Below are 23,085 nucleotides of genomic sequence, written 5' to 3'. Positions count from 1 at the left end.
GGAAGTTGGGAGATATGACACTGCACACAGATGCTGCTTTTCTGAGTTCTTGGAGACTTGTTATGAGAAAAATACCTGTCCTTTGCCAAGCCCAAAGGGGAGAGGACTTAGCATAGGGGTGGAGACTTGGTCTCCCCACAGGTGGCAAAGATTCAGGAGCACATGGCATCTGTGTAAATCCCATATCAGACACACACACACACACACACACTCAAATCACAGGGAGAGAGGTGAGCTGGTTACTTCTGTCCAGCCTCTTGCATTTCAGGGGGCAGAGGACCTGCTGAATGCAACATACAGAACACCTTGAATTGTCCTCTTCATCCCTCCTACAGAAAAACTGCCAGGAGTGTGATGACTTGGTAAGCTTCTGGAGAAGACTTCCATGGTGATCAGGACTGTCCCTAAAGCAAAAGGAAGCTGGGAGATCTTGGCTCTCCAGTTGCTGCTATAAAGAAGAGAACTTTGATCCTTCTCCTTGGCTGGACTGCAGAACAGCATTGCACCATCATTTCTGATGGTTCATGAACTCTGTGGTGAGGTTTCTCTCTTGTTCCCACCTATTTTGACCACTATGTTAGGCTATTTTTCTGTTTTCTTGAGGCTGTTCCTTTCTCACAGATTCTCCTTATAGTGCTTATTTTGAAAGCAGAATGAAGTGTGCTCTTTGGTGCTTATGATTTTCAGGGCAGATGGCCCCATACACATGGAAAACTGCCCAGGAAATATAATGAGCTCCAAAGCTAAGTAAATGTTAGTAGAGAAAATCAGTGAGGGTGTTTCTCCAAGCTCAATCAGGATTAGAGTCTGCTGCATCATAAGAAAACATTTTTCTCCTTTGAAAGGCCATGTTCACTCTGGTTAGCAGATTGGGTGGACTTTGACAAACAATGTGATGAGACCTACTCTTGCTGAATTTAGAACTGGGCTCCAATCTGAAATATGAGTAACAGCATTGCCAAACAATCAATTTGTCACATTTCTTTAAAACTTAAACTTCTGCCTCGTAGACATCTAAAATATTTGACTGGTTTTATTTCCCTTCTGGTTTTATGCTGACCATGAGCCTCATGAGAAAACTTGCTCCTGTGCATTCCAGTGGTTTAAGTAAGCAACTATTTTTTGTAAAGTATTCTGAGGTCAGAGGAAGTATTCCAAGTCTTTTGACATTCTCCCTCTAAAAGGCAATTTTTAAAGAGAAGAAAATTCATATTTGAATTTTCAGATTCTGCTTCAGTAAGTCTCCAAGTTCGAGGCCCAGGCCCACATTAAGGGTTTTAAATACCTTTCTTGACTGAAAAGGAGTTATGCAAAGATATTACTTCCTTACCTTACAGATCTGGGCTCTGTAGGTGTTCGCACTGATGACTGTTTACTTTATTAGATACAAATAAAGCGGTTTTTGTTTACTGTGTTTCCCTTCTTGTATTCCTGCTGCTCTTGACATACCTCTATGGGAACATGCTGGATTTCACTCCTCATCAGATGGATCCATAACTGAGTTTGTACATTTGTTCTGCAGAGCACACCTTTCCATCCTAAACATTGTGCCTGTTGCACAGTACAATTCTGCCTGCCTGAAGGATGTACACTACCCCCAGGCAAAGGGGCTGAAGAGAAAACCATAAGATCCAAGGAATCATGTGGATGGATGTTTAACCTCAGGGGTTAATACAGTTATCTCGTACAGGTCTTTCTTTAGTTCTTTCATTTATACTGCATTAAAGGTGTAATGCAGTTTGAAATACTGTACCTCTGTACCTTTGACAGGCATAATGAGCCATGGATCACTCCTGAAAACCTAATATGCCTGGGAAAATAAATGGTATAAACTGTAAACAAAATATGTTTCAATGATGCATTGATAAGAAAAAACTGGTATTGCAGCTTTCTGGGAAATAGGTATCATTCCCAGTAGTAATATTTTGCATATTTTAGTCAGGACTGGGAACCATAGCAGATACAGAGCTTTCCTGTCAGGACTTGATTGTAGAATTTGTACATAGTGAAGCGTGCCAAACCCTACCCTTATTAACTGTTTGACTATTCCTACAGGCCCGTACATATAATCTATGTGGTTGCAAAACAGGAACAATTGCAGGACAAAGAACATACTGTTAAATTAAAGAGTTTCATAGTTATTGCCTGCAGTATGTAGGGGGAAAAAATGTAGCAGGAGATTGTGAAGGCATGTATATAAAGCTGAAAGAAAAGAGAATGCCGAGTTCAAGGAACTTACCGAGTTCCTGTTCCTGACACTGAGAAAGTAAATGAACAGCTGCTTTAACCTACTTCCTAACTGAACTATATTGTGTTTACCTTATTAGTTGGTAGTATGCTTTGATTTAGAACAAAATATCCATTGAAGAAATATTTGACATAGTTTGACGTTGTACCTGTTTGCTTACCCCAAGTCCCAGTGTTTGAAAGACCTTTCACTCCTGCCTGATGGCTAAAGAGATTCATGAATCCTACTTTGTGCCTGCTCGTGCATGGACACCTCTAGCTGTGTAGAAAACAGTAACCTAATTCTGTTTCCTGGATGCTTGCTATTCAGGCAAGAATACTGACTGATCAAACGCTCCATTGCCTCCATGTCTGTGGTTGCACCCAGGTGCAATCGGGTATAAAAATTATAGGTAATTTCTATTGCATTTGTAGCAGCTTTTTTCCATATTACTTTCTACCATTTTTGTAAGGATTTGTCTGGTTTTGGCATTAAGCAAGCAGATGATTTAGCAAGTAGGAACGAGCTTACCTCCTATTGCTGTGCTGGGAAATATTTCAGCTCTGCCCTAGCCCTCTGGCAGAGTCAAAATTCCTGTGTCTCTCAGTTCTAAATTCTTTCTAAATTTGTACTGCAGAGCCACCTCTACTGGCTCTAGTGGCTCCTAGGGATCGTGATCCACTGTGCAGCTCTTAGAAAAATGGAAATGCAAAAGGCTGGCATTGGACTTCCAAAAGCAGAATTCTAACATCAATAAGGATAATACTAGTAAATGTGAGTTTCATGAATGACCTATAAAATCTATATTTGATGTCAAGTTCAAACTATATTTCTTAAAAATTCGGGCTACACATCTAAGAGAAGGAAGCCATGTTCTCATTCCATTTAATATACATTATTATTCCTGCTTTTCAAGTACCTTATGATCTTTATCTTAAAGCACCCTAGTCCTGATGTCACCAAGTAGGATTAAATCTGACCAGGTTCTGCCACTGTAACTTTACCCTTGTGTCTTCAAGTAAAACAGTGCAGCTTGCACTACCAGTTTCTTATGAGGCATTTTCAGAAGACTTTTGTCATCACTGATCTATTCTACATTTAGTTGTATCAGTGACATCAAGATGAAAGTCTTCTGGACTCATTGCTGTTCTTTCAAGCTGTCTGAACTCTCACTAGCTATGCACAGCAATTATAGTTTTGCCTTCATTTAGTGGCACCTTTGTTTGGCTGCTGATAGGCATAAACTTTATTTGCTGTGGAAGTTGACAGTAGTGGAAGAATTGGCCTGATGCACTGGCAAATGCTTTAGTGGTCAGCAGGAAACACGGTCCAAATTACAAACTTCATTATCCACCGACTCTGTTGGATAGCAGTCAGAAAGGCTCTTTTCTTCCCCTTTTTTCAGAATTGATATTTTCTCTGAAATGATCCTGAATTGCCAAAATAGGTACCTGAGATTCTGCCAAAACACTGAACTTCAGGGAAGTTTGAGCAAATATGTATTTGGATAACACTGTTGTACGTGGGTGTTAAGTTCCTAGTAGGTTCCAGCTGAGTTACAAAGAATCTCAAGAATGACAAACTTGGTCTCCTATGTGGCAATAGGAAATTTCATTTCAGGACACTTCATATGACCATTGTAGGAATGGGAGAGAATAATAATTAATAGAGAAATTAAAATTGCAATTTTTTTGTCACGTGATTTGATTGAGGGAAGAAATTAGAGTAGTTTGACATCTTAAAGGCCCACCTATTTTGTTTCTTGAATTCTTATAATCTCTAGAGAAAACGGAAATATGAAAGAAACCTCCTTACCACTGGATAGGCCAAAGCCCCTTTTTAGATATTCAGAATTAATAGCAAAATGGAAGTCAAAAAAATTCCTTACCTCCAGAGAAATGAAGGAGTACAGACCCCATGATGGTTGTATTTTGGTAAACATCTAAATATACTGCCAGATAAGAACTACTTTTGAAATAGAAAAGATTATAAAAAAAAAAAAAGGAACTTCAAAATATTCAGTTTTCCCCAAGAAATTAGGCAGAAATGAAACAACTGCTGACATCTTGAAAAGGGACTTGATGGGTTGAGCAACCTGATCCAGATTTGCTATTAGTGCTGCTTTGAAAAAGGGACTAATGGACCTCTAGAAGTCTCTCCTAACCTCAATTTTCTATGAATTTATCAGCCGACCCTGTGAGAAGAGGACACTAACACAAAACATCAGGGATTGCTCTTGACACACATTGCCAAATTTTTAATTAGTGACCTTTACATAAACAGGAAGAACATGTAAATTAAATTAGCTGTTGACACAATGTTGAGAGGCATCATCAATACAGCAGAGAATCAGAATATGGAAGGCAAGGAAGGATTTTGATGAGTGAGCTAATAGAAATGGATGTGTGTAACTACATGAGGTGCAAGGTCATGTGCTTAGTGAATAATCACAACAATTTTCATTATAAACTGTGTTTGCATCTATTAAAAAGGACAGAGAACAAAATAGTGTACACTAGTCAATCATGGGCTAATTAGGTGTAACTGTTGTGATGTGGCTGTAAAATGAGCAAATGCCACATAGCGGATAAGACATTTTGAGTAGTGATAAGGAGGAACTGATACGATTGTTCTTAATTTAAAAAACCACAAACACACAAACAAAAATACTTCCCCAAAACTGAAGCAACAGCAAAATACAAAACAAACCAGAGTGGGAACAACATAAAACGTCAAAAAGACACTTTTCAAGAAAAGGCAATTTTTGTCATGACAACAAATGGCCATCAGCTGCTAACAGGTGGAAATTCAGATTGACAAAAAACATGCCTAACTTTGAGACCCCAGGTTAGTGTGTCATTAGGAGCAGCAAGAGCTGTGGATGAGAGCATAACCTGTGCTAATGTCAGCTCCTAGCTCATACTTCTTTGTGGAGCAATGCTACTCTTTCTGCTCCCTCACATCCTCATTGTTGTTATGTGCTCCTTTGTGATATTCCAAAGCCTCACAGGCAATATTGATATCAATGGGTCAAGCCTGATAATAGTTCCTGAAAGATAGCTTAGTTCACTAAAAGATAGCTCTGCCGTTCACTCAGAGTTACCAGAGTAAATTCAAAAGGGTTGCATGAGGTCACTGTCACTAGAGAGCTCAAAACCAAAGTTAGTCCACTCTTCCAGCCACTAGACTGCACGTCTTCCCTCAAGAATGGGTATGCCTGCCAATGGTGAATGGAAGTGTATCAGACTTTGCCTGCAGCAGTTTGCTACCTGAAATAATTACATGTCATAAAAGTGTGAGGTCTCTTTTCCCCAGATCCTTATTTTGCTGTAGTAGATCTGATAGTGTCTCTATGAATTATATATGTTATAGCACATTAAGGCCACATCCTGAAATAACAGGATATAGGGATCCTGGTAGAATACAAAGAAGTGAAAAGTGAAATAATTTATTTGCAGTTAATTAATAAATTCATCTCTTTGTTGGAATCAACTATTAAACTAATAGCAAAAAAAGCAGGTTGCAGTAATTTAACATCTATTAATTACCAAAGAATATGGGTTTGTCCTAACTGCAGTTATGAAATTTGAACACATTCAAGCACAGATATACAGTGTAGTCAGATTGGCAACTGTGGTGAAGAGCTATTGGCCAAAAATGTCTCTGATCCAAAGCTTGAGAGATCAATCCAAGAAATCCAAGGCAAAGTGAGCAAATGGCCAAAATTCTGATTTTTCAGGCTCACAGTCCATGAGAAGATTCTGGTGTCAACAATGTTTATTGTAGCCTAAAAGAATCACATGGAACCAAGCCTTATGGGTTTGACCCATTTTCTCATGTACAGAATTTTATCTCAATTTAATTTAAAATAAATGAAGATCAGAATGTATGTTCTGTATCAGAATGCAAGTTGGTAATATCCTTATCCCTGAACCTGTGTTTTCAAAATTTGGATTTTAATTTTAGTCAAGGCTGGCTTATTTGGTCCCAGTTTTCACATTTGGCCTTCTGCCATGAAGTCTGTATCACAAACTAAGATCTATCTGAAATTTGAGTCCAGATCTATTATTAGTATTAGTATGTATATTGAAATGCCCTGATGAATTGAGCATTAATATAGCATGAATCAGATTAATTAAGATTAGTCTGAGTACGTTCACAGATCAGAATTAAGGGCTGACTGTTGGGGACACAGAGTAATGGAGCCCAAGGAATGCTGCATAACCAAATAGTACAGCCCTGTGAAATTCTGTTATTGTTGCCCAGATAAAGGAATTTTGTATTCCATTACTTTCTGTATTCCAATTTACTTTCTGTATTCCAATTTATTTTCTGTATTCCAATTTACTTTATTCTAAAAAATACCTGAAGTACTCAGCATTTCAGACTCAGCCCACATGTCACAATTTACCTATGGTGAAGTGATCTGGGCATTTACAAGAAAGAGAGATAGTCCAACTAGCATCTCCTGTTTCAAAAACTCTAAGTGTTGCTTGTGGGACAATTTCAAGACATTAACCAGGATGACAAGTCTCAAGGAATGTGAAGAAACACAATTGCTTCAGTCAATTGACTGTTCTTCTGATTACTGAACAGAAGGGTTTTCCTAATTTACAGAATATAATCAACATTTTTGGGCAGTTTTGTTCTGTAAATTCCAGGTTTTCTGCATTTACTTCACCTTCTATCTTAACTACAACCTTTAGTAATATCAGAAATCAAACAGTAAATAGGATTCCCCACAGCTTGGATGCAAAAGTGTAACATAGCATGACTTCCTTTGTATTAAAATATTGTCTAAGCTCCATCTTTAGGAAATATCTACTGGAGTCTGTTGTAGACCACTGAAAGCAAGTCCTGGCTATATTTCTAACTAGCAGGGCATGAATCAGCTGTGATTCAGAAGATGTCTGACAGTGTTAGCATGGTGCTGAGTCCAAACTTAACTTGAGCTTGGCCAGACAGAACTGCAGCTACTGGGTGGTATTGGACAGTGGATATATAATTACACTGAATCTATTGCATCAGATTCTTCCCTCATTTACACCAGTCCAGCTTCTTGGAGGTCAGTAGCTTTGAAGTGGTAAGAGAAGCATTTGGCCAAGCTCCTCAGTTTTATGCAAATATCCTATGTAACATCAAAAAAGGAAATTTAGAGAGGACGTGGAATACCATTTAGAAATCAAGACCAGAAAATGTCTGCCTGCTGTTGAAACAGGCAAACTACAGCATCTGTAGTTTAGCTGTCGAGGGAATTTTTCCCTACAAGGTATTTCAGAGTCTGATGTTTAAGGAAACCATCCCAACTTTCCTGTATTTACTTACCAAGAACTGAATGCAAAAGTTTCAGTGATGGAACAAGCTACTACAATTTAAATAAGGGAAAATATCCATGTTCAAGCCACTTTACCATGGACATCAAATGCAGGTATGATAATGGCAGCAGTCACCCGATCCATCAGGGTGACTCATGCCACCTAAGCTGGACACCTAGGATTCCCCAAATGGACAGTGGGCAATTTAGGTGCTCAACAGAGGAGTCTATTGCTTTTCATTGCCAATACAGGGAGTTTACTGAACATTTATAGATGTGATTAATTTCTGAAATACACTGAGTGGACATGTGGCTAGGTTCTGAGAAACAGCAGGCAAAGCTATATGCCTGGACAGGTTCTGGAGTATGGTCTTTAACATCCTTATCTATGTAGGAGTCAGAATAGCAAATGCTGTTTTGATGCTGTCAGTATTAGGCACAGTCTGAGCACATCTAATAAATCCAGCCTCTCTGAGGTAGCATGCCAGAGCCTCATTGTCTGCCTTGGAGCTGCAGCAATTTAGATGTTTAGTAAAGCAAACCTGACTGTTCCTCGTAGAAGAAAAGGTTGAGCCCAATTCTGAGCACAAGAGGCTGAATAGATTTTTCCACCACCTTCAATATCACACGGTCCTGAATTCTGGAACAGGCATTTTGGACATAGAGGCTGTTTCCATAGATGTCCTACATTCATTCTAAGCTCTATACCTCCTTGGTGAGAAGTGAAGTGATTCAGAGGATGTAAGCAAGGGAGAAAGCAGGAAGCTGTTGAAAGATATCAGTGGGAAAAGAAAGTACAAGAACTTGGGTGCAAAGGAAGTGATGAACATGGCTCTAAGCACCCAAATTCTACCAAAGGCAGACATGGCCCAAATTTTCTGGCAAGGAGTGATGGCATATTCCTAAACCCTGTGACCTGAGTCACAGGCACTGCAACATGTGTGCTACCAGAGGTAAGGGGACTGGTGTTGAACTTGCAATGACCCTGGACATAGGTCAAGCACTGGTACCTTCTTCCTGCCTGCCTACACACTGGGTGGTTTCACCTGACACTGAACATTACCTAAAAGGAACCCCCTCAGTGCAGGGTGTGAGGCAATTAGCCAAACTGTCTCTCCTAAAATTGAATTTCATTGTACAGGTATTTTTCATTCCTTCAGAGCTCGTGCTTGAGAATTAATATGGCAATTATTGATCCCTTTAATATGCTATGGAAAAGGAGGTTCTAATCCTCAGAAGTGGATTTGCTCTGATGACACATAAACAAAGCCCTGGAGGGAGGAAGGTAAAACATAAAGAAGTGATGACAAGCTGAACACCACTTGGTTATGCAAACACAGATGTGGTAAAGGGCAAAGAGCAATAATTTTGCAGAAGTTGAAAGTGTGGGAACGCTGGCGGTTGCTCTTTAATGATTATAACACAAAGGAATGCTGGCAACTTCTCTCACTGACTTTACATTATCAGACTGAGTCAGTGATGAGTAATAAGATATTATATTGGAAGTATCCTTCAATGTACCAATTCTTTATATACCAGCTCTTCATATAAAATGTAAGTCTTCCTGCAAAATATTATGGTGGTCCCAATACCAACAGAGAACTCTTGTTTGCAGATACAGTGCATCATTGTTTTCAGATCAGACCCATTGGCTGCTGCCTTATTTATAAGCAAGGAAGGATTAGGAAAGCAAAATGAAAAAGAGGTAGAAATCTCATGGGTAAGCTTGTCAAAAGTGTGATTATGTAGCTTTCCTTCCATGCTTGCTCAGTTTGGCCTGTCTTTCGTCTTCTAAAAATTAAGCTCTTTGAAAGGGCATTTCCAAGCTGACATCCATAGTTGTGTTTGTGTTTTGCACGAAAAAAGGGAGATTTTAAATATTTTCCCCTCTAAGTTGGTGTGTTTGTGTGTCCTCAACACTTGTGTGATGGTACAAGTCCTGTACTCACAAGTCAAAGTGTTTTTTCACCAGGCAAAGATAAAAGATTTCTACAGCCACTCAAACACGTTCCTCATCTATTGATTTCTACCTCTGCAGTCAGATCAGAGCCTGGCATTTGTTGCAGACCCCATCAGATTTGCACAACCTATTTTTATGGCTCTTGACCTTACATGCTCCAAACTGCTGATGAGCTAAATACACGTCCTGAGCCCAAGAGTATTGTTAGAAGAGTGCATGTGAGTACACATGGCAGAAATAACACAGGGAAAGGGTTTGAGGGAACACTTGCTGTCCTTTTATGACCTATTCAACAGAAGGAGTAGATAAGAGCTTTTGCTGTTGAATTTTGCTTCCACTCTGGGTCAGACTGCTAGGATGGTGAAGCTGGTTAGTTTAGAAAAGCTTATTTTGGATAAACTGGAATCTGATTTGCCTCTTCAGAGATTTAAGAGAAAAGGACTTCTTTTCCCATTTTTCTGTGAATATTCCCAAGTTGGAGCTCAATAATTCAAGCCAGGACATGCAAGGAGCACATTCCTTGAGGTATGCTTACAACTGCTTGTCTGTCAGCAAGCGAGAATCATTGCATTTCCACCTCCACTTAGGCAGAGAACTGGCACACAAATAGGGAGGCTTCCATGCTGCTTGCTCTCCAGCTTTTTCTTTGGATGTGGCCCGGAGATCATCCTCTCTGCTTTGCCCTGTAGTATGCAGGGACATCTAGTGGCTGAGCAATCCTGAACACAGTTTTGGATCATGAATTACATAAGGAAATAGGGATGCCTCATCTTGTGACGAATTTAGCATGTCCTGAGAGTTGACATCCATGAGCATCTTTTGGGAAACAGATGGTCACTGCTGTGGGTCTGTGTTAATGCTGAAGAAAGCATGATATATTATTAAATTCAGACCAGTTTAATATGAGTGTTTCCTTCTTATTTGGCCAGGCCTTTGAGCAAGGTCCATCAAACCTCTTATCTGTAGACCAAGCATACCACTTCACAAAAGCTGGAGATAGCTTTTTGGTAGCACTTTCACTGCCTTGGATTTCATTCTTTCATTTCTCACAGGCTTTCTATTACACAAGGGATTAATCTAAGAGTGACCTCAAGTATGGTCTATCCCATCGGTTGATCCTTTCCCTGCTGCTTTGATGGATCTTATCCCTGTTACATCCCAGGCTCAAAGCCCTCACTGGGGCTCTTGAGAAGTCCTGAGGAAATGTGTCTCCTAATGCTTTGCTGTCTGCTCTGCTCAGTCCTGCGAGGCTCCTCCTCTTGGCTTCTGCTCTACTGCCCTTGGCTGAAGTCCATACCTGAGTGTGTGCTATCCAGTGAAGAGAGAAAGTGAGATTAGCCTCAAATCTACACTATGGTGCCTGCACTGGTGCACACAAATGGCAAATAGAGTTGACATAGCTCACAAGTCCCTGCCCAGAATTGTTCCAGTTGGAATAGTGAGGAAAACAGGGAATGGCGGAGGTTCCAAGACTTTCAGTCTTGTATTGGCATGGTTTTTGCAAAAGCAGCAAAGGAAAGCCCAGTGATAAGTGTCCTTCCTGCTTATGTCTTTCATGCATTGCAGGAGTGATCCCCAGTTCCTAATAGAATTCTTAATGTGATTGATTTTAAAGTGCAGTGGGTCTCTTAACCACAGGGAAAAGTTGAGACAAAACTTTAATGGCAATAATTTGAAGGCTTTTCTCATTAAGATCCAGGTAAAAGGATCTTCATCAGGCTATGTGTCTCATCTTTTGAGATGCAACAGCTCAGCTAAAAAACATTAACTTCTAGAATTTCTTTGTGAAACCCTCACAAAAGCTTTGCCAGCATCTGTTTGCCCCTTTTTTGGGCTGGTTCTTAAGGTTTTACCCATAACATTCTTCAGTAGCAGATGCCAAGACATCTCCTGAGATATTTTTTGAATAGGAACTTCCATCTGGCACTGCATCCTCAGAAGCTGTGACTTGGCTTCTTTGTCTGAAGGGTGGTTAATCCTAATGAGGCAAGCACAGCAATTTGCTGAGCAGAGATATATGCTTATCAGATCCTATTACTGAGCTGATTCTCTTTTATAATTATTTATTCTGACTTCAGTAGATGAAGCAATGTGAAAACACTTAAACCCAGGGCTTTCATCAAGAAGACACAATCTCACATTCCTGTGAACAACTGAAAGCTGCCTATATGGAAATGGCTAACTATACTGGTATAGCTGTCCCAGTACACCCTGCCAGTCAACTTCCCATTCTCTTCTTATCTCAAGATAAATGTCCTGATTTAAATTATATTGAGATGAGCTCCATAGAAAAGAAGTATTTTTTTACAGGGATAGCAGTGTCCGCAGAGTGAGAATTTTATTGGCATAGCTAAACTAGTATAATTATACCAGCATAATTATGCTGGTAATTTTCCCTGTGTATACAAGCCATGAGTCTCAAATTGCGCTTCACTGGCAGAGGAGCCTCCTTTGTTGGAGAGATTTTTTAGATCTGAATCAGGTCATTAATAAGTGCTTCAGCACTTAAGTCAATGTCTCACATTTTATAATGAGTTTTACTCTTTGCCTCCCAGAGAATCCCAGCTCTTGTAACAGACTCTACATGAAACCCCATTCTATGCTGAGGGAAAGCCAGCACAGGGGAGAAGTGTAGTAGTTACTTCCCATCAGCATTATCAGTGGCTACAAGGCCTTGTGGACAGAGAGCTCACACACCCCAAAATAGCAGCAGACTGCCATATGTGTGGCTTTATTTCTTTGCCTTTCTATTTCTTCTGGTTTATATTTCTGTAGCCTGTTTTTCTCCTGATAATGAGATTTCTGTTCAAAGGGGACTCCGTGTATGACCTGTAATGCATATGAAAACAAAAGCTGTGCATGATGGTTTATGAGAAGACATGAAAGCTCATCAAGTAGCCATGTGAAATGGCTTAAGTAATTTGAACAGAAATATCTTCAACAGCAATGAGTCATCAGGACTAAGATGGGCTGCCTCATGTGAAACATAACCGTGTCAAGTGGATGAGCCTGTAATCAGCCACAGCTTTTGCTAAATATAGCCAGATACACTTATCAGTTGAACTGGAAGTATGCAGAACAGCAAAATAAATGGCTTAAACAACCATTAGGCAACTGAAAGCTAAACAAATATGGTAATTATATTTTCTATAAATAGCAAAATAAACTCACCAATCAGTGGGTTTTCTTTATTAGTAATTATTGCAGAATGAAATGAATGAGAAATTATGATAGGTTTTCCAGAATTACAGAGAAACTGATTGGAGCTAATTGGGATCAGCCTCCCACTTATACAGGACTACTGCCAACACCTGCTGTCAGCTGTGGCTTTGTCTAGGCAAGTTGTGAAAATCCCCACAGATGGTGATTCTGCAGCATCTCTGGACACCTCCTCCACTGTTACCCTCCTACTGAAGTTTTTCCTTATGTCCAAACTGAACCTCTCCAGCCACATCTTGTGACTGGTGCTCATTGTTTACTTCATTTTCTTCCCTTCATCAGATAGAACAGCTTCTTGCATGTTATGTCATCTACCTTCTGGACCATTTTGGTACCTCTCTGTTGGGTCTGCATATCTCTCTTAACTTGGGAGTGGGAGCATCCACAGTGGGACGCAGTATTCCAGGTGTGGATTGCAATTTGATCTGCAGGACACACTCCTCCTATTGCTGCTCAGGTTGTGGTTTGTCTTATTTACTTGGAGAACTTCTTGTTGGCTCCCATTCAGCCCAGTATCTACTTGTCTTTTTCACTAGGCTTCTCCCCAGAAGGCAGTGTTTGGATGTTAGGATGTTAGTTAGGATGCCTGGGGTTGGCCCAAACAAGTGCAGAACATCCCACTTCATTGACCCTCATAACAATTTTTGTTACCCCTCTTCATATTTATCAAGGACCAGCTTGTGTGAGTCTCTGCTTTTCAGTGTCAACCACTCCTAATTCCTAGCATCTTCAAAATTGTTGAGTATTTAATCTATTTCATTATTCAGATCATTGGTACTTTTTGTTACTGGCCAACAGCTGGTTGATGGTTACCAATTGAGACATTGATTGGTAGCCTGTGAGATCAACAGTCCAGGCAACTTTCATGACATCTGGTGGACTATAAATCCTCAGCTTCCAGATGAGAGGGCTGTAGAGATGAGTTAGAAGTCTTAGTAAAATCAAGTGTACTTTATCCAACATGCGCTTGTCATCAAAACAAGAAGACTTTTTATCCCTGGGGGCAGTCAAGTCAACAAGGCTTGATTTGCCCTCGGTAAACCCACACTAAATGTTGTGCTTAGGATTTGTATCAATAAGACCACACTTTGCAGTAGAAGAGAAAACCTTGTGTCCACTATCCACTAGATAGGTGAAATTACTGCTGGCCAGTCTTCCCAACAACTGATTCTGACCCAACATGCCCGGGCTCAGAGCCTTCACTATAGCTCTTTAGAAGAGCCAAGGACAAGGTCTCCTTGGTGCACTTTGCCCTCTATGCTTAGTCCTGCCAGGATCCTCCTCTTGACTTTTGCTCTACTGCACTCTTGACCTTGGCTTATATCCACATGGAGTGTGTGCTTATGTATCCAAACAGATCAGGAAAAGAGTTTAAATCTGAGATTAAACTCAAATCCACACTACAGTGCCTACATAATTGCACTCACAGAGGGCAAATGAACTTGACATTTTTCACAAATCCTTGTCAGGTGCGCTCCCAGTTGAGGTTTTGTTGTCTAAGCCCACCAGGCAAACAACTTTGGAGCTTGTTTTGGTTGAAATTCATCTCTGTCCTGGCTGCTTGGAGGTTCAGCAGTGCTTAATCTTAGATTCCCAGCTGAGCAAGTCATGAACCACAGGCAGGGTCTCTTCTTATGCCATTAGGATCTACTAGAACATTATACATTGTAAGGACTGTGCATTTCTTTCAAACTCAACAAAATTAAACCAACTCTCTATCAGTGTATGTCATACAGCATTATTAGATTTAAATATACATTGATCTTGAATTCATAGATATGTCTGTGTTACACATAATAATAATAATAATAATAATAATAATAATAATAATAATAACATATCTCTGTGCCCTGAAAATATTTTTCTCTTGTTTTTCCAAGAAAAATGTTAACCCATGTGGCTGAATGGAATCACCAGTGCTTTAGGTTTGACTTCCATACAGTCCCCCACAATTCTTAATTCATAAATTCCAGCATTGTTTTATCAAGGAATTCCTATCTAAGGGGTGCCAAAATTCTTTGTGACTCTTCATGATACTGTTTTGCCTTTCAAGAAAGACTCCATACATGCAGCAGATGAAAATATGGATTAAAAAAAAAAAATCTCTACTGAGTTAGTGACAACTTCACCTTATTTTCCCAGTCCGCACTGGATGACGAGAATCAATTGCATCATTTAAGGGTTATCTACCAGGGAGGCATAAAGACTTTTAATTTAATCAGTAAATTGTCTTCCAAAGTTCATTTTTTATGCTGTGATGAGGAAAACCATTGCACATAGCAAAATGCTTTCTCACATTCTCCATTTAGCCTGTTAAATCTGCTTTCTCTAGTGCTTCTTGTGATACAGAAGGATAAACAGTCTGCTCAGATCAGCCCCAAAATGCAATTCCCACTGGATTCTAAAGCTACAGGAGGTGTGGCAGTACTTTAGTTAATCTGCCTGCCATTACCAGAGCCAAGTAAGCAGCATCTGTACTTATTAATGAAATAAGACTGTGTGAAAGGCACAGCAATTGTTCTTTTCCAGGGTTCAGAACAGTGTTAGAGCATTATAAGCCTCTGTAATGATGAGAGAATATTTCCATTACCAGACCTAACTCCAAACCTTTCCAGTAAAGGAGGTGCCAGTTCTTCCATAGTATGTAACAATAGTTTATGGTTCATGCACTGGATCTCTTTAAGGCTTGATCATGTTCTCACAAAAGCCAGTGTTGTGCCTTCTTCCTTCTGAGGGTTCCTCACATCATTTTCACAACTTGCCAAGCTGTGTCTCTTCATCTCAGAGCTTCCCAGGGTTTGCACATTTTGGACACATGGTCTTGGTTATAGGAGCAGCTAGAACTGATGCACTGAGCCAGTCTGTGCTGGGGAGTATCAGGGCACTACCCCAGGTCATGGGCAGGAGACCAGCCACCACAGACCATCACTTGGACCAACTTAGCCCTATTCTAAAACCGTCCTGCCGAATTTTTCTGGTGAAACATTTTTAAGGGGAGCATTTTAAATTCAGATTAAATCAGCTGATCTTAGAAAGTTATCTTCTTCTGGACAATAAACAAAAATTCTCCAAATTTGTCCATTTATGTTTCATTTGCTCCTGTAGCCATGATCAAAAAGAGAAGGAAACAAAAATAAACAAACAAAAAAGCAAAAAAAAAAAACCCAACAAACAAAACCCTCAAAACAAACAAACAAACACAACAGAAAAAACCACCTAAACCAAACCAAAACAAAAACAAAAACAACAAAAAAACCCCAAACACAACCCCCCCCCCCCCCCCCAGGAAGTTAAGAAGGAACAACTCACTCAGAAGCTTGTGTGACCTGTTAGCCATACACCAACATGCTTTCAAAATGTGCAAGATTGAACATGTTCACATACATGTGTGTGTACATTTTTGCTGAGTATTAAATAAAGGAAAAGAAAAATACACCTCAGGTGAAGCTGCTGCCTGTGTTTGTCAAACAGTATAAATCTCATTATCTAGAGGTTTAAATGTCTGTTTCAAGTGACCAAAGAACAACCCATTTAAACAGCCACAGATAGCATTTGAGCTCTCTTTCATCCTGTAGATCCAAGCTGACATCTCTCTTTCTCTGTTGATGTTTGCAGGCAACTACCAAAAAAGATTAAACAGACTAATACCATCAGAGCAGTGTAGCTGCACAGAATTTCTCTTGTCAGCTTAACAGAATGTGTTGATGGTGAATTTGCTTTGTAATGCTACAAATTCACTTGATATTTCTATCCAGGATAATGATGTCCTGCCAGATACATTGTGCTGGAGGAAAATGTGTCCTTTGCCCTTTCAGCATTTGTGATGGAACAGGACTTAGGCAAAAATAATTAGCTAATATTTGTCTAGGGGCTTATCTGCAGAGAGAAGCCAGGCAAAAAGAACCTAGGAAAAAATGTGTTTCGCGGAAAAAATCGCCTGAGAAGTAAAGAAGGTTTTAAGGCCAGAATTGAACAAAATGTTCTCAATTCTTCAAAAAATAAGTCATAGGAATCTGTTGATTTTGATAGAAGCAAAATGTTACACAAGTGAAAAGACTAATTTCTACTTTTTCGTTTTACTTCAGTATCTCCAAAATAGTTCCTCAGTTCCTCCAAAGTCAGAATGTTAAACTTAAGCAGTTATAAGTTATTTAATTATGTTTACACATTTTTGTTAACATAAACAAATAACTGCATAGAACTATATAGTATACTTCATACAGATATATTTATTTATATATATATATAAATATATATATATATACACACACATATATTAGCCTTACACATGCTATCATTGAGAAGTTTCCTGGCTTTGGAGCCATGTTCCATAGCCCTTTAGCCCTCCCATGTCCAGAGGTGTCCCTAGCATGTCAGGTAGAAATTACAGCATCCTGGAATGGCCAGAGAGAAGACTGCTGCTACCAGAAAAATTATTTCATCTTGTAGACTGCTTCTGGCTCATTCCCAAGAAAAGTACATATTAATCAGCAAACCAAATGCGGGTGGATTCTCCCAGCAGGTTCCCGAGCCCTCTTCTGCCTTAGCATTCACATTCTGAAGACATGAAAAGGTGAAGATAAGAGGGATGGTGTGACTCTTTTGGGATGGCAGATCAATCTTGGCTAATGCTCAGCTCTCTGGTAATCTATCCTGCCTCTTCATGATCCAGTGCTGGCTATCATTGCACCTGTTGACTGCAAAGCCTGAAGCCTGTAGTACAGGTAGGCTATTGGTAAGGAACTTCAATGCATGTACATAATTTTTTACTTTAGATATGGTGTAAATGACCATTGCCCATTGAGCTCCAAACAATTCTGGATTTTGCAGAGGAAATTTTGCAACATCGAGCCTGAAGCTTCTTAACTAAAGTTGATTCTCATTTGGTTTGTTCCTCAAGAGAGACTTGCAGGCCTCCTCTTGCAAAAGTGGGAATTCAGGCTGACTTTAAGATGAAAACAGACAATATATTCATCATCTCAGAAACAACTGACTGAGGTTAGCCAATATTCTTACTATGAGAATGATCAGGTTAATAGTTATCCCCCGTACTTCACTTCTTTTTGAAGTGGGAAGGAAGGCCCCCAACAGATTTTTCAAGAAGGTCATGGCAGTAACAACTCACTGAGTATTTAGCATGTTTCATTAATATCTTGTTCTAGATTTTAATATGTATATTACCTAGATAGAGCACAGTAATCCTTCAGGGTGTGCCAACTAGCATTATCCCCCTAATTTTTAACTTATTTGTCTTAAATAAAGCTTGAGAACAATGAAATTACTTTAGAATAATTTTAATGTGCCATTTTTCAAAACACAAAATTCAAGGTTGATGTATTTTCAGAGCTACAATCAGTGGTTTCATTTGCAAATCACTAAGGAGACTGAGATTTCCAGGTATTTAATTTATCCAAATCACCCTGAGAAATTCATCTTCACCTGTAGTGTACTTTCTATTTTATTCTAAAATCTATTAGTGAATTTTCAGCAAACCTTGCTAGGATTTGGCTTCTGCAGTCAACTTTAATCCCTTCAGAGTGGCCAAACAAACGAAAATGGTCAACAGCTATTGCATACAGTAAGAGGATCTAAAACTTGTCTCAAATTTTGTGGAACTATAACTCAGAAAGAACATAACTGAAATCTACAGTCCTAGCAGTAAAAGGCAACTACACAGGTTCTGAATCTAACATGGATTCAGAATTTAATTTTTGTTATTTATGACTTAAAATTTTCTTGTTCAAGTAGGAAAGCCTTATTGTACTGAGCAATTCCACGTTGTCTCATTGTAAATATTTCCAATACGAAGTCCATTTTAACTACCATTATTAATCCCCTTCATAACCAACAGGGAAATAGAGATATTAGTGGGTGATTCAGATAAATGTCTAAAAAAGATGAACCTCACACTCTGTAACTGCCAGTTTTTTCCCAATGTTTATAAAAGGATCTTAGGGAACTCACTCAGATATAGACATCCACTTTATGGATGGTTCACTTCAGGTGAGAGAAGTTACATTTCTCTTCAGAAGAAACCTATTCTGTTCTTTTCCTTGCCTACTGGAAAGAAGAATAAGATAGCTATTTCTCCTCTACATTATAGCATCTGGAGATACAGAGAAGAACCTTTGGGTTGAGAATGTAGAGAAGATGCAAGAAATAAACAAAGAGGCAGGAAAATTTAGGTATTCCATGATATGTTGGGGTCTTTTCTTCTTCCTGCCTGACATTTTGCAGAGCAACATGGAGTCCTCTTGCTCTGGCAAGCAATAGAAGTGAAACCCAGTCAGAGCAAAAAGTTGCGCTACGTTATAATTGTGCAAACTGAGGTGGTTGGACACATCCAAAATGGAGTATGACATTTAGGTATTAAATTTTAAATGTATTTTTTTACAAGATATATTGACAATTTAAAAAATTTGATTATTATTTTTGTATAGCCACAAATATCAGAACTTTGAGGTTTCACAAAAAATGGAAGACATTCAGTTCCACTGGTCTTGTGCAAATCATTAGGATTTTGGATATGTCACAGCTGAGAATAACTTCTTACTCATGTAGATGAGCACGTGCAGGAAGAGAATGTTATTGGTGTACTCCTGCTGTAAGTAAAACAATTTGAACATATTTAGCTTCAGCTGTAGTTGTGTTTTGAATTGCTTTTGTCATCTAGAAAGTCAAGGTAGAAGGAGATTTTACAGAAAACAGTAAGAAAAGGGGGCAGTAAAATGATGCTGAAAGCAAAGACGAAGAAGAAATATATCCAGGTGGTTTTGTATTGGAGATGAAGTATTGTGAACAATTGTAGTTGAGCAAAATAGACAATGAAAGGGATTAGGGAATATAAAAGAACAGTCTGTTAGCTCCAACCATGAAGTGATGGAATGGAAGGACAATTCAGTAAGATGATAAGAATGAAAGTCTGAAACTCTTTTATACAATACTTTAGTGAGGCCTTGCCTTAGATGATGTTGGAGCTCTACGAAGATCAGCTGCTTCCTACCTCCCACTTTTAATACCCAAGTATAAAATTCAGTTCCTCAGGGCAGCTGCACTGTTATCAATGAAACCTGGAAGTGTCTACAGCCTCCAGGAACCTAATCTGAGGTTTTGCTGTGAAAACCCAAGGAGCTGTTTGAATAGAGAATTGAAGAAGGGTATCCTAAGAACTTCATAAGCCAGGGATTTCTTTGCCTGATCCCCAGAAAACTCTCAGTGTTTCCTGCAGGTCTCTCTTGATAGTCACAATCTGGGGATCATTCTCAGCACATGGTTAATCCTCACCTAATGTGACCTTAGAGTGGCTTTAGTTGCTCATGTTCTTCTTTGTACTAAATACATAGATGTGAATGGGATCTGGAAATTGAATTCTCATTTCCCTTTCCCTAATTCACTGACCTAAACTAAACTGATCCAGAGAGCCATCCCTCTTCTCTTCTATTTTATCTCCTTTCTCTTCTCTCCTCCTTCCAAGGAACAAATGACTTTAATTACTTTCCTTTCCAACTCTGTGTGTGGAATAACCATGCTAAGATGTCAGCCTTTCCCTGAGGGCATCTTATGTGATGTGGGAAAGGCAAAAACAAGTCCTATCAGAGAGGTGCAATCGTTGGAAGGTGGGATGGGTAAGAAGCATCACAGCTTCTAGGGAATAGAATGCTTTTCCTGAGTAGTTTAATGGAGTACTGAGTAGCCTGACTTGACTGTTTTGTTTTTAAAGGACTGTGTTTATTTGGACAATTCATGTTTGGCCTTCCAAGGACAAACAGACCATTGGAGATGGTGAACACTCTGTGTGCACATGGCCTTTTCTAATGTACTGTGGCAGAGTGATCTGGCAGTTTTGCCACTTTGAGCGTTCTTTGCTCTCTAGGTCACTGGCACAAAGAGTATTTTTGATGTCAACATAGAACAAAGTTCCCTGTGATCAGCTGCCTGTTTACTGCAAACTCACCTATGGCTAAGGCCTGTTTGGAAGTAGAAGAAACTCCAGTACAGCAGGACAGTGAACTCTCTGGAGCAAAAGTCTATAACAAATCTTCTCCCAAGCAGAAACAATGGGCTTGTCCACATAAAATCTCTTTCTGCCAGGTTCCTAGGCACCCTGACTGCTGGATCCCCAAATTTCTTGATCAAGGGGAAAACTATTTAGATTTCATTTTTATTAAGTAAACAAACACTGTCTTCCTCAGAAATATCTGCAAATCTGGCATGACTTCTCATACAACTCTGCACTGTTAATTAATTTATGTTTCACTAATGCACACATCGAATATAAAATATCAAGATATAAATGTCCTACCTTTTCTCTTAAGAGTGTCTCCTGTTGGTCAAGCTTTCCACGGTCAAGCCCTTCACTGCTTGTGTTCTGTTTGAGGAAGCAGCTAACCAACTGCAGCTCTTTCAGTGCCTCACAGCAGTACATTTTATGTAATTTTCACATTATTTTGCTGGCTTTTCTTTTTATTCTTCATAAACTTTTTTAAAATATGTTTTTTTAAAGTGGACATCGAAGATACATAGGGTATCCTGGCAAAATCCTTTTCATACTCCACTGCTCATGCAATAAATTTTCTTCTTTCTTTTTTTGCTAATCTGAACTTCTCCTTCTTATGATGATACCATTTCAAACCCTTACTGTCAAATGCTGAATTGGATTCTGTTTTCCATAGTTCAGAAATTTTCTTTCTCTTCATTGCAGCAGAAATTGTATCCATAACAACCAGCCAAAGTATTTATAGCAAATAATTAATTACATTAGTTTCATTCTATCTCTATTTGTTGTGCATTCTTCTGCAACTTTGGAATCGTTTGCTGCATATATTATGCGTGAATTTCAATCCATTTGCTGTGCACAGGCTACCTCCTCCAACTATGTCTCTGGCTGTTCCGTTCTCTTGTTCAATCTACTTGGCATTTTAAAATGAAAAATATACCTTGTCATGGGATTGTGTACTGAATCAGAGAGACCTTTGCTCTGATCTGCTCTAATAATCCTTTTATTTGTTCATATTTATACCCCAGAAAAAGAAAAAAAAAAACAAACAGAAGTAAAACTTGTGACATTATGTTGTTCTAAGGAATCTACAACAGTTAAAGAAAAAATGTTGATTATTTTCAGTGTCCAAATGGAACACTTCCTTCTGTCATTTGCAACACATTTTTCCACTTCAAAACTACAGTAAATGAAAATTAACTGATTTTTAAGGGAAATCAACAATTACAGAAATGCTGAAGATTTTTGTTTTTTGTCATATTTTAGGGCATATATATATATCTCACAACTTCAGCTCCATTCCAGAGACATGACTGGTTTTTTGAAGTCTTGGTGTTTTGTTTGTATGGCCAAAACTATTACATGCAGTAGATGAAAAACAAACTTCATCATTAGTTTTTTTGTGATAATAAACCTGATATCCTATGGACATGAGAAAATATTCCTGAGAACTTTCATGGAAAAAGTGAAAAGCATTAAGATTTAGTAATTTTCAATATTTTTCAAAAGTGGAAATAAATAAATTGAATGAATATTTTTTAAAACCTTTTCTAGTTCTAGTGTCTTTGTTTATATTAGGGGAAATCTTAAGGCCACTGCCAGAGGTGTAAGCTTTTATTTAATAGGTAAAATGCTGCTTTCAAAGTACCATTATCAACACATGGGCCTGTCTCCTGCTGTCTGGCCTTGGGCAGATCACGTAAGCTGTGTTGCTCACATTCTTTGTATAGACAGTGGGTTAAAAATATTTCTATCTTCTACCCTTTTTCTCTTTTGTTATTTTACTCTACTCCCTTATGTGATAAGGAAAGCCCAGATTTATCTTACCTATCTTTCAGCAATTCAGGTGTCTGCACTATTTATGTATAGCCAAGGCAGAGAATCACCTGCAGAGGGCAAGTGGCTGACAAATGTCTGAAGCATCCTACATAGTGTCCTGTTGTTTATAGAAGTACCAAGTGATTTTGGTCCTAAATTAGATTTCTCAGGTAAATGTCTCAAGTTAGGTCAGCTGAATCCAGGCTGGACTGTCTTTCATTTATAAACACTACTTATCACAGAAGGTCCTGATACAGGGGCTGCAAGCTAAATATGAATACTGACAAAACAGTAGTAATGCTTTATCCAGCAAATGACAAAGCTGGTGAAAAAAGTTCTTAGATGTTTTTCCTTTTTTAAATAGCATCTGAACAAAGACAACAGTACAGGTTCTTTTACTATCAGGACCTAATCTTTAAAGTACATCAAAGTTACTTAAGCAAAGCCTAAAATGTCAATTTGACTGGAATCAAAGTCAAATAGACTCAAGTGAAAGGTTATTGTCCAGTTGTGTTTCTAAAACTCTCTGTTCTTGGCACCGGAAAGGAAAA

The sequence above is a fragment of the Cinclus cinclus genome, chromosome 1, assembly GCF_963662255.1.
Source record: "Cinclus cinclus chromosome 1, bCinCin1.1, whole genome shotgun sequence".
In the NCBI taxonomy this organism is placed as follows: Eukaryota; Metazoa; Chordata; class Aves; order Passeriformes; family Cinclidae; genus Cinclus; species Cinclus cinclus.
Note: the sequence above shows the minus strand (reverse complement) of the source record.